Genomic DNA, 13657 nt, shown 5'->3' on the forward strand with positions numbered 1-13657 from the left:
AGTGCCCGCTCCTGACGTCTAAGGCTCCTGGGCGCCCATCTCAAGGTTCCATCCTCCTGGGAGATCCCGCCCCGCCCGCAGCCGCCTCCCCTCCGGGACCACCACGTGACCCTGTGGCAGCCCTGACCCTGGATGGCAATTGGTCAGCAGCCATCTCTGCAGTCCCCAGCCCAATGCAGCGCCAGAGCGACCACCTCCATCCCACACTCATCCCAGTGCTTCCTCCAGCGTCCAGGACTCAGACTCCCTCCTAATGCATGGCGCGAGAGGGCCAGAGCTCGCTGCCTCCATCCCCACGCATGGCCCTTGGATGCCCTATCAAGCCACCTCCAAGACCACCCTGGCCACAGAAGCCCGTCCCCGCCATGCACTGCCAAGTCCCTCAGAGACCAGCCACTGGCCAGCGCTTGTGGGGGTGGAACCAGGGCCAGTGGCAGATGAGGGCGGCCTGTGGATCACAGGCTATCAGCTGTGAAGCGCACTGATCCAGTCCCCCAGAGGCAGGTGGATGCCCTAGAGAATAAGCCTGACAGATATTTCTTGGAGCCCCTGCTGCCAGCAGTGCTGAGGCCAGCAAAAAGAAGCAGACCATTACCAAGGAGGATGAGCGAGGGGAAAGGAGACCTTGGAGCATTGTGCCCAGGAGGCCCAGGGAGGGCACTCAACCTGCTGCTCCGAAGAAAACGACCGGCCATCGTGACTTGAATAGCACTTTCACCCAATTCGTCCTCAGAGCTTGCTGCCAGCACTGACCCTGCAGAGTGGGGCTGCAGTCTGCAGAAGCTACAGAAGTCCATGGGGGGCTCTGGCCATTGGCAGATTGGATCCCTTGTCTCAGTGACAGTCTGCCAATGGCTTTTTCCTTCACCTAGTCAGGGCTGATGGTGACACAGAGGGGAGGTTATGGGTTGGCCCAAGAAGCTCTGGCACCCCCTATAAGGAGCCCTGGGCTGCCTGAGGCCAGATTCTGACTCTGATGTGGGAGACATAGAAGAAGTGGAACAGGATTTCATTGGCAAGGACCCTGCCGTCAACCCAAGCAGAACAGACCAGGACTGGGAAACGGCGTTGGCAGCTTCCTCCCTGGCCTAGGTGGCGGAGTACACAGGTCCCAAGCTCTTCAAGGAGCCCAGTAGAAAGTCCAACAAGCCCATCATCCACAAGGCCATCTCCCACTGCCGGGAAGGTGAAGGAGCCTCACAAAAACTCCATATTGGAGGAGCTGGAGAAGTGTGACGCCAATCACAACTTCATCCTATTTTGTGAGACAGGCTGCCAATTCAGGGCGCTGTACTGCTACTACCCGGACACCCAGGAGATCTGCAAGCTCACACGCCCAGGGCCCAGGAGAACCACCAAGAAGATGATCTACAAGCTGTACAAATACAGCTTGGGCCGAAACAGTTCAGCCTGATCCAGCCAAGACCATGTCTGTCAGCGTGGACACCCTCTGCATCCATAACCACTGTGGCAGCCCAAGTGGCCTGCAGTGCCAAAGAAAAACCAGACTCTTAAGTGGCCCCAGTACAGCCCGGGGTCTGAGGATGCCATCGGGATCCGTAGTTACTGTTTCCTTTACTGGGGTACGAAGCTTGCAGAGACACTGACCTTTTTCAGAGGCATTTAGACCACAACACAAGCCCTCTCTCACCTCCTTGCATGCACAGGGCATGCCAAGAGCGCCAGGGAGTGCGTTTGTGCCCTGTTTTCAATGGCAGCTGCTGTGGTCACTGCTGATCCCCGCAGCCCTCAAATCGGGACATCGTGCAGCGAGGTCTCCAGCGCCTGTATCCTTTGCTTGACCCTCCAAAGGCTGCCTGCTGCCCTCCCGTTGGCCAGCGGCAGGTGTGCTCTGCAGTCAGGTGTGTGAATGTCTTCCTGAGGGGAGCTCATGTGGAGTCTTTTTATTTGAGAAGTTGTCTATTTATTGATTGTGTCTACTGCCAACCTCTACATCCAGTTCTGAGATGTCTGAACAAGTCCTTGTTCCTTGCTGCTCAGAGAAGTTTACTGAGATTTCCAGTCCACTAAAGGCACTGAAAGCAGTAGTCGGTCTCTGCGTCATCCCTTTACAGGCATGGAGATGGTGACTTCAACAGGCAGCTGTGAGGATGGCAAGGGTACTACTGGCTGCTGATGGCCTGCTGTGAGGTGGCAGCTGGGCCAGCAGTGGCTGTGCAGGTAAAGCAGGGTAGGGGCTGGTGGTCTGTTCACTTATTAAAAGTAGATTTTGGTAAAAACAAACAAACACAAATTTAAATTGAAACCAGCCCACTACTCTGCCCAAAGTAGAGGGCAGCATTTTCCACGCAGGTCTATCTTACTCTCTCCATCTGCACTCTCAAAATTCATCTCAGAATGAGAGAAAATGACTATGGAATGGTTATATAAACTAATCCCCCCCCCCCCCAAGAGCTCCTGGCCTGCACTACTCACTGGAGCAAGCAATGCCATTTATCTCAGGACAGGAACTGTCAGAAAAAAAAAAAAAAAAGAGAGAGAGAAACACAGGTAGTGTATCTGGGATCAACAAGCCAGGGCACAGAAAAATGACCTTATAGGGAGAAACTCAAAAGACCCAGGAGAGTGTGAGAAGTGGACAGAAAATGGGGGTGTACATAGGGAGAGATTTGAAATGATGGAAGGCAGTAACAGGTGAAGGCAAAAATAAACAAAAGGAGGAAGAGACTCCCCACTTAGAAAAAAGGAGGCCAGCATGATAAACCAATAAGTTTGGGTGGTGAGACAGGAAAAACCACTCACTGACAGAGAACAGGACACTTCTTAAATAATAGAAACATTACAGGAAAAACAGTGTTGAGGAAATAAAACAAATTTTGTCCCTTGGGTACTACTTAGAAAAGATAGAAACGAGGTTCTTTGGTTACTATGTGAGTTCCGTGCTGAATTTTTCAGACTCACAACTTATCCCTTCACACTCCAAACACAATAATACCAAGGTTGAGCCACAAAAACTCAGAAAACCTCCAAACCAAACATCCTTTTAACTACTGGAAAATAAAGGCACCAAACACTCTCTATATGGAAACACATGATGCCTGAATTGAAGCAAACTAATAAGAAGAAAAGAATTATCAGAGGCTGGAGTGGAGCAGCCACTGTTAAATAATAAATAAGGTTTTTGGAAGGAAATGTGGAGAAGTTCCTTAACCCCAAACACCCTCTGAAGTCTATTTTAAAATGCATTAATTACTTATGCATTTATCCACCATTCCCTTTAATAAAGATGATGGTGTTCCTGATTAAAATGGAACTGGCTATGTCATTAACAATATCATGAACAAGTTCCTGATGAAGAGAAATGGTGGGTGGAATGGGGAGCAATGGTATTTGGGAGAGAAAAGCAAATAGAGACAGAGGTATGGAAAGGAGAGGAAATTACAAAAGGAGAAGAAAGAGAAGAGAATAAAGTAGACCAAATGAGACAGGGGAAGATACAGGGAAAAGTGGAGTCAGGGAAAGAGAAAATAAAATGGAGATAGAGATAAGGAAGATAGACAACAGGTGATAAAGAAAGACACCATTCACTGATAGAAAAAGAAGGAGAAACACTTCTCATATGCAAAAAGTTCTGGTGGAAATGAGGCCAATTCGTCCTTAAATCACCTGGAAATGATAAATAGAATCTGATCCACAATTGTTTTTCAGATTTTATTTTTAAAAATTTACCCATAAGGCTTAAACATACCTGTTCCCAAATCAATAGCACTAATAGTACTGAAGACACCCCAAACAAACATTCCTTCAAAAACCACTAGAGGAATGATGCACCATATACACCTCATGAAACCACTGATGACTCAAAACTGAAGGATACCAACAGAAGGGATAAGGATTCTGAAAGTCAATCACCAGGTATAGGGCAACTCTCAACGGTTCAAGGAATCAAAGTTTGCCACCCTATCTGCTCGAGGATATTCTCAACACCCTCCACAACAGGGGTGCCTTTAAAGCATCCTCAAACAGCCAAGTATTACATGTCAAATCTGATACAGAGAAGGTTTTTGAAGAATTAATATTCACTGGTTAAATTATAAGTGGGGCTGTCTTTCAATCTGAATCCTCCTCCTAAATCCTTTAATATATTATCTGTCATCCTGCATCTAGAAAATGATGTCACTTGCAAAGACAAACAAAAATGGTAGTTCACTTTTAAATTTTTTTATTTTTATTTTTTTGGTACTAGGAATTGGACCAAGAGATGGTGTACCACTGAGTCATCCTCAGACCTTTTGGTTTTCTATTTTGAGACAGGATCTCACTAAGTTGGTCAGGGCCTCACTGAGTTGCTGAGGCTGGCCTTGAATTTAGGCTCCTCCCCACTCGTTTGGGATTACAGGTGTGCAGCACAGCTTCCAGCTCTCTTTTAAATTAAAAGCATTATTTTATTAATCTCCCCTGACTTGTGTTGCGTTTAAAGTAATTTTATAGCACACAAATCAATTTTGAGCATGAAAACTGCATTACTAAAATAATACTTTTCTGCAAGGCCAAAATGCTTGGTTTATAATAAAAGTATAAAGTGCCTCTCCAAAAGAAAAAACCATCATTATTTCTATTGTGTAAGTCCAACATCTTAAGTTGTTCAACAGGTCTTAGAAAAACACTTCTGGAAAAAGAAGTTTCCAATAATGGAAAAGAATTTTCCATCATGGAAAAGAAATTACTTGCGTTTTTACTATTTTATTTTATTATTGTCTCTAATATTTTTCCTTCTCAAATGGAAATTCACATTCTCTATATGTTGCTTTTGAGTCAGCCATTCTGTGCAGGCTTAAATTAAATATTTCTAAAATCGTGTTCAGGTGTTCTCTTCGAAGTATCTGTGGTTCCAGACCTAATGATCTTTTAATCTGCAGTGGTGGCATCAACCATATTGTTAATTTTGTAGTACAAGTAACCTACTTTTCACAGCAGAACATAGGTGTGCTATGAAAACATTTGACAAGATCTTGAGACCTGGGTTTTTGTTTGTGTTTTTTTGGGGGGATGGTGGGGATGGAGGATTGTGATAGCTAAGGGGGCTCTACTGACATCTAGTGGGTAGAGGCCAAGGATGCTACTAAACAGCCTACATGCACAGGAAGCCCCCATCCTCAACAAGGAATTATCAGCCCCAAATGGTTAATAGTACCAATAGGTTCTAGATCCAACTACTGCTTTTGTAAGCTTTAGGACAGAGAAAAATATTAAATTATGTCACATAATACATCCAACAAAACTTGGACTATGGGCCATTCTATTGGACAAACAACACAATTTCTTAAAAAAATTAAGTTGCAAGAAAACAGGTAGAACAACAAATCTCTAAAATTAAAAAAAATCCTTAAAAGATATATCAAGTGGGAGAATTAATTAATTAATTAATTAATAATGATTTAATATATTTAAATTTATATTTATTAAATTTATATATTATTAAATATATATTTAAATATATATATATATATATATATATATATATTTAGTTGTACATGGACACAATACCTTTATAAATTTTTTTTAAATGTGGTGCTGAAGATTGAACCCAGTGCCTCAGTGCCTCACATGTGCAAGGTAAACACTCTACAGGTGAGCCCCAGCCCTTAAATGTGTTACTTTTATTTAGCTTTTTTTTTTAACTTTTATTTGGCTCCTAAAATCAACAGATTATTTATTTCTATTCTTTAAAAGTTGAGAGTCATTTTGTTATAAATGAGCTAGAAATTTACAACATGAGTTCAAAGGAGGCATGAGTTAGCAATTCTTGTACAGTTTCTGGTAAATACGGAGTTTTAAGCTTCTAGTGTAAGATTCACCATCCAATGTTTTGCTTAAGTGGATCCTAAAATATTTGTGGGTTAAGTGACAGAAGTTATATAAGTAGGTGATGTGTAAATATTGTTTTCTAGTGTGAAGGATGTTTTCATGTTATTAAGGTGGTATGTGAATTCTCCTCGCATTGTGATTAATGTGTGGAGGGAATATAAGGCCATAATTAGTATATTGAGTCCTCTTAGGATAATGGTAAAACTAAGTCATGAAAATGATGCTATAACTGCAAATAATTCTCCAGCTGAGGTGATACTTGGTGATGCAGATAGGTTAGTTAGACTTACCAGTACTCATCATGTTACTATTAAAGGAGTTAATATCTGTATTCCACAAACCAATAGTAGTTCTACTATGGATTCATAGTCTGAGTTTGTGAGGCAAAATAACATTGATGATGTGAGGCTGTGGGATGATTAGGACTGTGACTCCAATAAAACTTTGAGGTTTTGGATAAGAGTGGCCACAATTACTAGTGATATATGATGTGGATAAATTTGTGATGAGCAATTTTTAAGGCTCTTTCAAGTAAATAGAGTTTGTTATTTGTAGTATTTGGTGATTCTCCATAGCAATTATATTAGAAATGGATAGGATATACATTGTATTAATGGATTTGAAATTACAGTAGTGCTTATTCTACTATAGCCTCCTAGTCTTGGTAACACAGCGGCAAGTCTGTAGATCCAGAAACTGCAGCTTTTATGTGTGCTTTTGGTTACCAGAAGCAGGGTCTGTAAAGGGATATCTTTACTGTGAATGCTATTAAATTTGCCAATCATAGAAGGCCTTTACATAAGGAGCTTGGTAATTCTGTAGTAGGTTATTAAAAAAAAATAAATGAATCTGTAGAGTGTTGAACATAGAATAATGCTATCAGTACAGGTAAAGAGACAATCATCATATAGAACAGGAAATAAAGTCTTGCACTTAATTATTCAGCTTGGTTTCCTCATTGGGTGATAATAATTAGAGTTGGAATTAGAGTCACCTCAAAAAGAATATAGACTAGAACTAGTTTTCTGACAGTAAATGCCATGACTAAGCATATTTGTAGAAAATTAATATGTAGATATGTAGTTTTTCTATATCTGATGTTTTGGAAATATGGTACTTACTGTAACTGCTTGGAGAAAGAGTTGGTTATTAATTTTAAAAGTGGTGCTCATAGTGAGTTGGAGAAAAAAATGAAAAATTTAGGCTATTTTTACCAAATTGGTTTAAGAGAAATAAGTTGATGAAACTAATTGGTAGCCTATATAGTGATTCAGTTTACAGAATTTTTAGAGTATCATCTTACTGATGAAAATGTAATTATGGGTATGATAATTTTCAGCACTGGAGGAAGCTTAAGTTTTACATGTGGTCTATGCTGTATGTGTTACACACTGTTCAGTAATGCTAGGCCCACAGCAGCTTCACAGAATGCAAGTGTTGATGAAATGATTGGTATAAAGGTGGCTAAAGATAAGGGATAATTAAAATTATGAGACTCCCACCAGGTATAGTGGCTCATGTCTATAATCCTACCAACTCAGGAAGCTGAGGATGGAGAAGCAAAAATTTAAGGCCAGACTCAGCAATTTAGCAAGTCCTAAGCAATTTAAGTAAGACTGTCTCAAAATAAAAAAAATTATAAGGTCTTGGGGATGTAACTCTGTGGTAGAGCACCATTGGGTCTCATTCCTGGTACCAAAAATGAATAAATATATAAATAAAATTATGAGAGTTCCTAGAATAAACAATGATAATATTATGCCTTTAAACATAGTTGGAAACTTTAGGAAGTTGCATATAATCCAAAGCATTTTATTCAAGTAATGCTAATAACACTATGATAAGAAAAATAGGGATAATAAGTAGATTAACTGTGAACCTGTTGTTAGGAAGAGAAGTTGAACATTGGATTATAAAATGCTAGCCCATTAAGGGGATCAGTCATTTTAACAAGCTTTTTTTAGAGTCAGGGCATATAGTTATGTATTAGATTGTAGATTATACCAGCTATTAAATTCAGGGTGCTCTTACAAGCAGGCCTTATGCCTCTTGTTCTGTTGTACTAGGAGAAATATTTGATTCATATAAACCAACATGGATTGTTCTGATCTAACCTCAGATTATGTAGGACTTTACTCATTGAACAAATGGATCCTTAATGATGGTTACGCCATCCAACATGCAGGTCGTAAACCCTATTGCCAATATGGACTCTAGAATAGTATTGCACTATTGACTCTAGAGAAACTTATTTTTTCAATCAAATGTTTGGGTCAATTAATGATTGTGCTACTTCAGCTGGTATTATATAAGCTTTAATCATTAGAGGTTGTATTCTGCTCAAATGTCACCCCAACTGAATGTTTTCAATAGGTTAAGCATTATTCCTTATAATTAGGTTAAGATTTGTTTAAGTGGACGAAATTAAGTACCATGAGGGTCTTCTCATCTTATTTTAATATCCCTATGTTTTCATGGAGAGGTCAATTTCACTGAAATTAAGACAATTATCCTGGTATGGTCATTCATACAAGTCTATATTTAAGGAACAAATGATTGTGCGACCTTTGCACAATCAGGATATTGTAGTTGTTAATAATATGTCACTGAGAAGGCATGACTGATGCAAAGTATGCTATAGGTGATGATTTTGGTAAACAGGAGGGATTTGTGTTTGCCAGATCCTTTTACTCTTTAGAATCTTTTCTTAGGAACATGCCTGTGTTAGGTTAGTGATTATTTGAATAAACAGTCAACAGATTAATCTGTTTTTATTTAGACTCTAGCTATCAATATATAGCCATTCTTGTGTAATTTTATGACAGGACAATTTATTTCTTGTTACTTATATTAACATTATTTCTTCTATTGATTAATCTAATGATTAATCTAGAAAATGTTAGACATTTATGGAAATAATGGGAAAGTATTAGAATTTGTTGCACTTGAATGTTTTCTTAATTGGTGGACTCTTTTAAAGCCAACTATGAAAATTTAATAACTTACTCTATGAAGGACTGTTTTACATTTTTAAAAAGCTGTCCCTCTTTGGATTAACATTTAAATTGATATCATTATAAAATTTTTTTTGGCTTTGTGGTACTCACCTGTGATCCCAGCAACTTGGGGGACTGAGCTAAAGGAGTGTGATTTCAAAGCCAAACTGGGCAACATAGGAAGACCCTGTCCCCCCGCCCCCCAAAAAAAATTAAAATTCCTTTAGGTCAGTTTAAAATGGAACTTCAATTCTATTCTGGATAAATAGATATCACCATACAGGACTAGTTTGTCACCTCTATTCAGGGGTCTCACTGCATTGCTTCAAAGATGTATTTTTTCTGATAATTGTCTACGAATACCTTGTTCAGTGTTCAGTGTTCATAGCTGAAGTTCTCCCTGTTGATTTATTCTAGTTAATTCTTTATGCAATGTGCATAAGAGATTGGCTTTGAAATTTTTAAACTTTAAACTATTCTTTCATCTTTCCCTAAATAATATTTTTTCTATGGTGCCTCAAGAAATTTGTATGTCCTATGCTTTTAGTTGGGAGTAAATGTCTTCCTCAAAGATTCATCTAATACTAGATGATGATAGAAATTACCATCAAATTGCATTTGAAATTTGCTGATACTTGTAACTCTGTACAAGTTGTGTTTAATATATGACTAGTGTTAAACCAACTTTAGCATTTTCTTAAATTCCTAATGTTGGTTTGAGGCAGAGAAATTTAAAACCAAGTCTAATCTACTAGTGCACAATAGAATGTGCAGACTTGGGTTCCAACTGACTGTCCCCAGACATAGCTTCATCCCAACATGCACACAAACTTACAACAGAAAACAAATTTGCCATTAAATGAAGAATTAACATCTTTCTTTTAGAGAGAACCCCAGGCTGCTAGGAAATCATGAGCTCAGAGTCCTAATGAGGCTGAAGTAGTGAAGAGAAGAAGCACCTCAGGTAAGCCATGAACATTCCCTGATGTTGAAGTCTCACTTGTGGAGTGAGGGAACTAGACTGGGAGGTACTGTCTCCTCATGGCTGGCTCATCTGCCAAAAAGAGGGACTTTTCTAAATAATTGGCAACTGTGAAAATGAAGTTGTGATAGGCTTATTATCATAAGTGTTGAAATTCAGAAATAAAATACAGTATTACAATATTTAGAGATACTATTTTTTTTCTGTTAGAAGGTATTGAGTTGAGATAGTCATATTTGCCTATTATCTACTTTTGATGTTGAATCATCAAATACAATTTGTATAGCAGGAATTGATGACTGACAGCTGGGTATGCACAGGTGGGTTATCTTGGTTTTGAAGCATGGAGTTTAGAAATCCACATTTTAAGCAGATCTTTCAGGGGTCTCCTATACTCACTATTGATTTTGACATCTGATCTCAAAGACTTGAATTATCTTGTCCAATATTTCTCCCTAAAATAATAATTTTTTAGGTGATGCACATCTGTAGTCCCAGCTATTCAGGAGGCTGTGGATGGAGAATCGAGTTCAAGGGCAGCCTGGGCAAATTAGCAAGTCCCCAATATTAAAAAAAAGTCAGGCAAGGTGGGACCAGTAGTCTCAGTTTCTTGGAGCCTGAAGATGGAAGATTGTTTGAGCCCACAAGTTCAAGACTAGCCTGGGCAATATGAAGAGACCCTGACTCAAACTGAAACAATCCTCAAAACACTTTTTAGTATAAAACAAACAAACAAACAAAAAGAAATGGCAGGCCAGATTTGGCCTATGTGATTTGTATCACATTTATTTATATATATATATATATATATATATATATATATATATATATATATATATGCATACATATACACACACATATATATGTGTGTGTATATATATATATATATATATATATATACACACACACACACATATATATATATGAAGAGAGAAAGTCATGCATTGAATTCAGGATGTTTTGCTCAAATGTGAAAAATGAAATCAATGGATGTGTAACTGATGTGATTCTGCAATCTGTATATGGAGTAAAAATGGGAGTTCATAACCCACTTGAATCAATGTGTGAAATATGATATATCAAGAACTATGTAATGTTTTGAACAACCAACAATAAAAAAATTAAAAAAAAAAAACACATGGTCTACCATAATGTGAAAAGCAGAAATCCTGTACATTCAGGTAGGTTGGGAAGGTGTTACAGGCCTTGTTTAAGAACAATAAAAGGAAGTTATTTTGCCAACAAAAAAAAAAAAAAGAAAAGAAAAGAAAAACTAACAAGATTCACGGAACTCTTCAGAAATAAGCTAACAAGCTTAAGTAAATATGATCTCTGTACTACGTAACCATTTGTGCACTGTTAACAAATGAAGACAATTGTTTGAATATATGTGTACATTATATATATATATATATATATATATATATATATATATATATATATATATATATATATAAACATGTTACAAGTATATAATGTTTAAATCTTAGATATATTATGAAAAATTTCAAACTATATTGGGTTCTTTTCTTTCATAGCTACAGGAGCAGCCAGGAGGATTCTTGGGCTTCAGTAGAGGTGCCTCCAGTTTCCCCTGCTGTGGTAAAAGAAGCTTTGGTTGGATCCCAATGAAACCAATGAAATCTTCAATGCCAACTCTCATCAGCAGATTTGGAAGCTGATCAAAGAAGCTGATCAAAGATAGCTGATCATCCACAAAACCAGTGACTATTCATTCTGAGGCTCCATGCCAGAAAAATTCCTTGGCTCCCCAGAGACACAGGCATGTGGGCATAGGTAAGCAGAAGAGTATAGTTAATGCTCAAATGCAGGAGAAGGTCACCTGGGTGCAGAGGATGTGAATTCTGTGTAGGCTGCTCAGAGATACCATGAATCTAAGATTAACCACCACATGTATCACAGCCTCTACCTGAAGGTAAAGGGCAATGTCTGCAAAAACAAGTGGATCATCATGAAACATATTCTAAAACTGAAGGCAGATAATGCCAAGAAGAAGCTTCTGGCTGACCAGGCTGAGACCAAAGAGGAATACAAGCTCTGTGAGGAGCATTCCAGGCCAAAGAGGAGGATGTCAAGACTCTGTCCAAGGAGGAAGAGACCAAGAAATTAGGCTCCCCTCTTGTGTCTGTACATAGTGGCCTTGATGATTACATAGATACTCCTTGAAATAATAAAAAAAAAGCTTTATCTGTTAAAAAACTATATTGTACCACAATTTTAGAAATTCACAGTTTTATAAATTGTCATTTTTACAATAAAAGAAATGCAGTTAGTCTGCTCTTTGAATTGTGAGACTTGAAGAAGCCTTGTTACTTGTTTTAAAACCAGAAATAGTTCATCGCTCTTTAAATATTTTTGCTCTGTTTTACATACTTTATTTTTTTTAAATCTTCAACACTGTTCTGAACTTCTTTTACCATTACATACAATGTTCAAATGGTCAGCATTGAATTTTATTGGAAATGTATAATTTTCTTGTTGAAGCCAATGTGCTGAAAGACTATGGACATATTTAAAAAACTAAATACTGAAATGTAACAAAACCATATTATTCAGAAAGAACTTTGGCTGATACAGAAAATATTAGAAAATAAAGCTGTCAATGTCATTTGGAAAATAAAAACTATGCTTAACATAGGACAACTGTTTTTTTTTTTTTTTAAGTCAAGCTCTTTTTTTCACCCATATAGTTTATGTGGTAAAATTTTTATTTTAACCATTGTAGTTAGAAATACTATTTCTATACTTAGGCACTTAGCTCCAGACTAGAAAATGAAGTTGCTTCTGGCTAATTCTATCAGTTTAACAAGTGGAATTTGTTGAAGATGAACTAAAAAGGCTGATTTTTCATTATGGGAATGAAAAATCAATGGACCTTTAAATCATCACATTGTCTTTATAAGTTCCAAAGCACAAAATGTAGTGATGTGCATAATGAGCTCAGGAGGCTTAGAGAACATCATGGCCTGTTTGGGCCACAATATTTTCTGCACTCAGAAAGCAGTTCAAGAATTTGAAGCTGAGCAAAATCTAGATATTTACTGAGTTCTTTTTTTCAAGAGCACCTTGGTTCATGGGCAAGAACTTAGTTTTTCCTGACAAAATGGACAAGTGCCTTTCTTTCTTACTTACTTTTTTTTTTCTCTTTTGGTACTGGGAACTGAACCCAGGGGTGCTTTACCACAGAGCTACTTCCCCAGACCTTTTTTTAAATTGCCCATGCTGCCCTTGAACTTTATTTATTTATTTATTTATTTTTTAATATTTATTTTTTAGTTTTCGGCGGACACAACATCGTTGTTTGTATGTGGTGCTGAGGATCGAACCCGGGCCGCATGCATGCCAGGCGAGTGCACTACCACTTGAGCCACATCCCCAGCCCTTGAACTTTAGATTCTCCTACTTCACTGGGATTACAAATGTGTGTCACTGTACCTGTTGTGTGTCAATTTTTTTTTTTACAAACAAACTTGATTGGTATTTAATTAAATGGCCAAGTTTGAGTTCATGGATGCATAACCTTGTAAATCAACTAGGAGTTTGTTTGAGTTTGTTGAGTGAGATGAAAAGTGCTCAGAACAGTACCTGACCTAATAAATTCTCAGTACACTTCACCATCACCTTGTTAAGATTAACATTTTTATTGAGTAATATATATCATGGGATAGCGAAACTGTGCACCTTGACACTTGTCTGACAGTTTTGCCACTGGCCGTGTTCACAGACCACAATCCTCTTCCCTGCCACCTGGTCCTTATCCCACATTTTTGGGCAGTGGTTTGCAGACAGGTGCACATCAGCATCACTTGCAGGTTCATCATTTCATCTG

The 13657-nt window shown here is 38.3% G+C and overlaps 1 pseudogene; it reads left to right on the forward strand.

The window, feature by feature from the left end:
• The first annotated feature begins 1427 nt into the window (after positions 1–1427).
• On the forward strand, positions 1428–12042 carry LOC124081375 (large ribosomal subunit protein eL19-like; annotated as a pseudogene).
• Positions 12043–13657: the final 1615 nt, after the last annotated feature.

Source organism: Marmota monax, unplaced genomic scaffold (assembly GCF_021218885.2).
Source record: "Marmota monax isolate L192 unplaced genomic scaffold, Marmota_monax_Labrador192_F-V1.1 WCK01_AAM20220418_F8-fsc00184, whole genome shotgun sequence".
NCBI lineage: Eukaryota > Metazoa > Chordata > Mammalia > Rodentia > Sciuridae > Marmota > Marmota monax.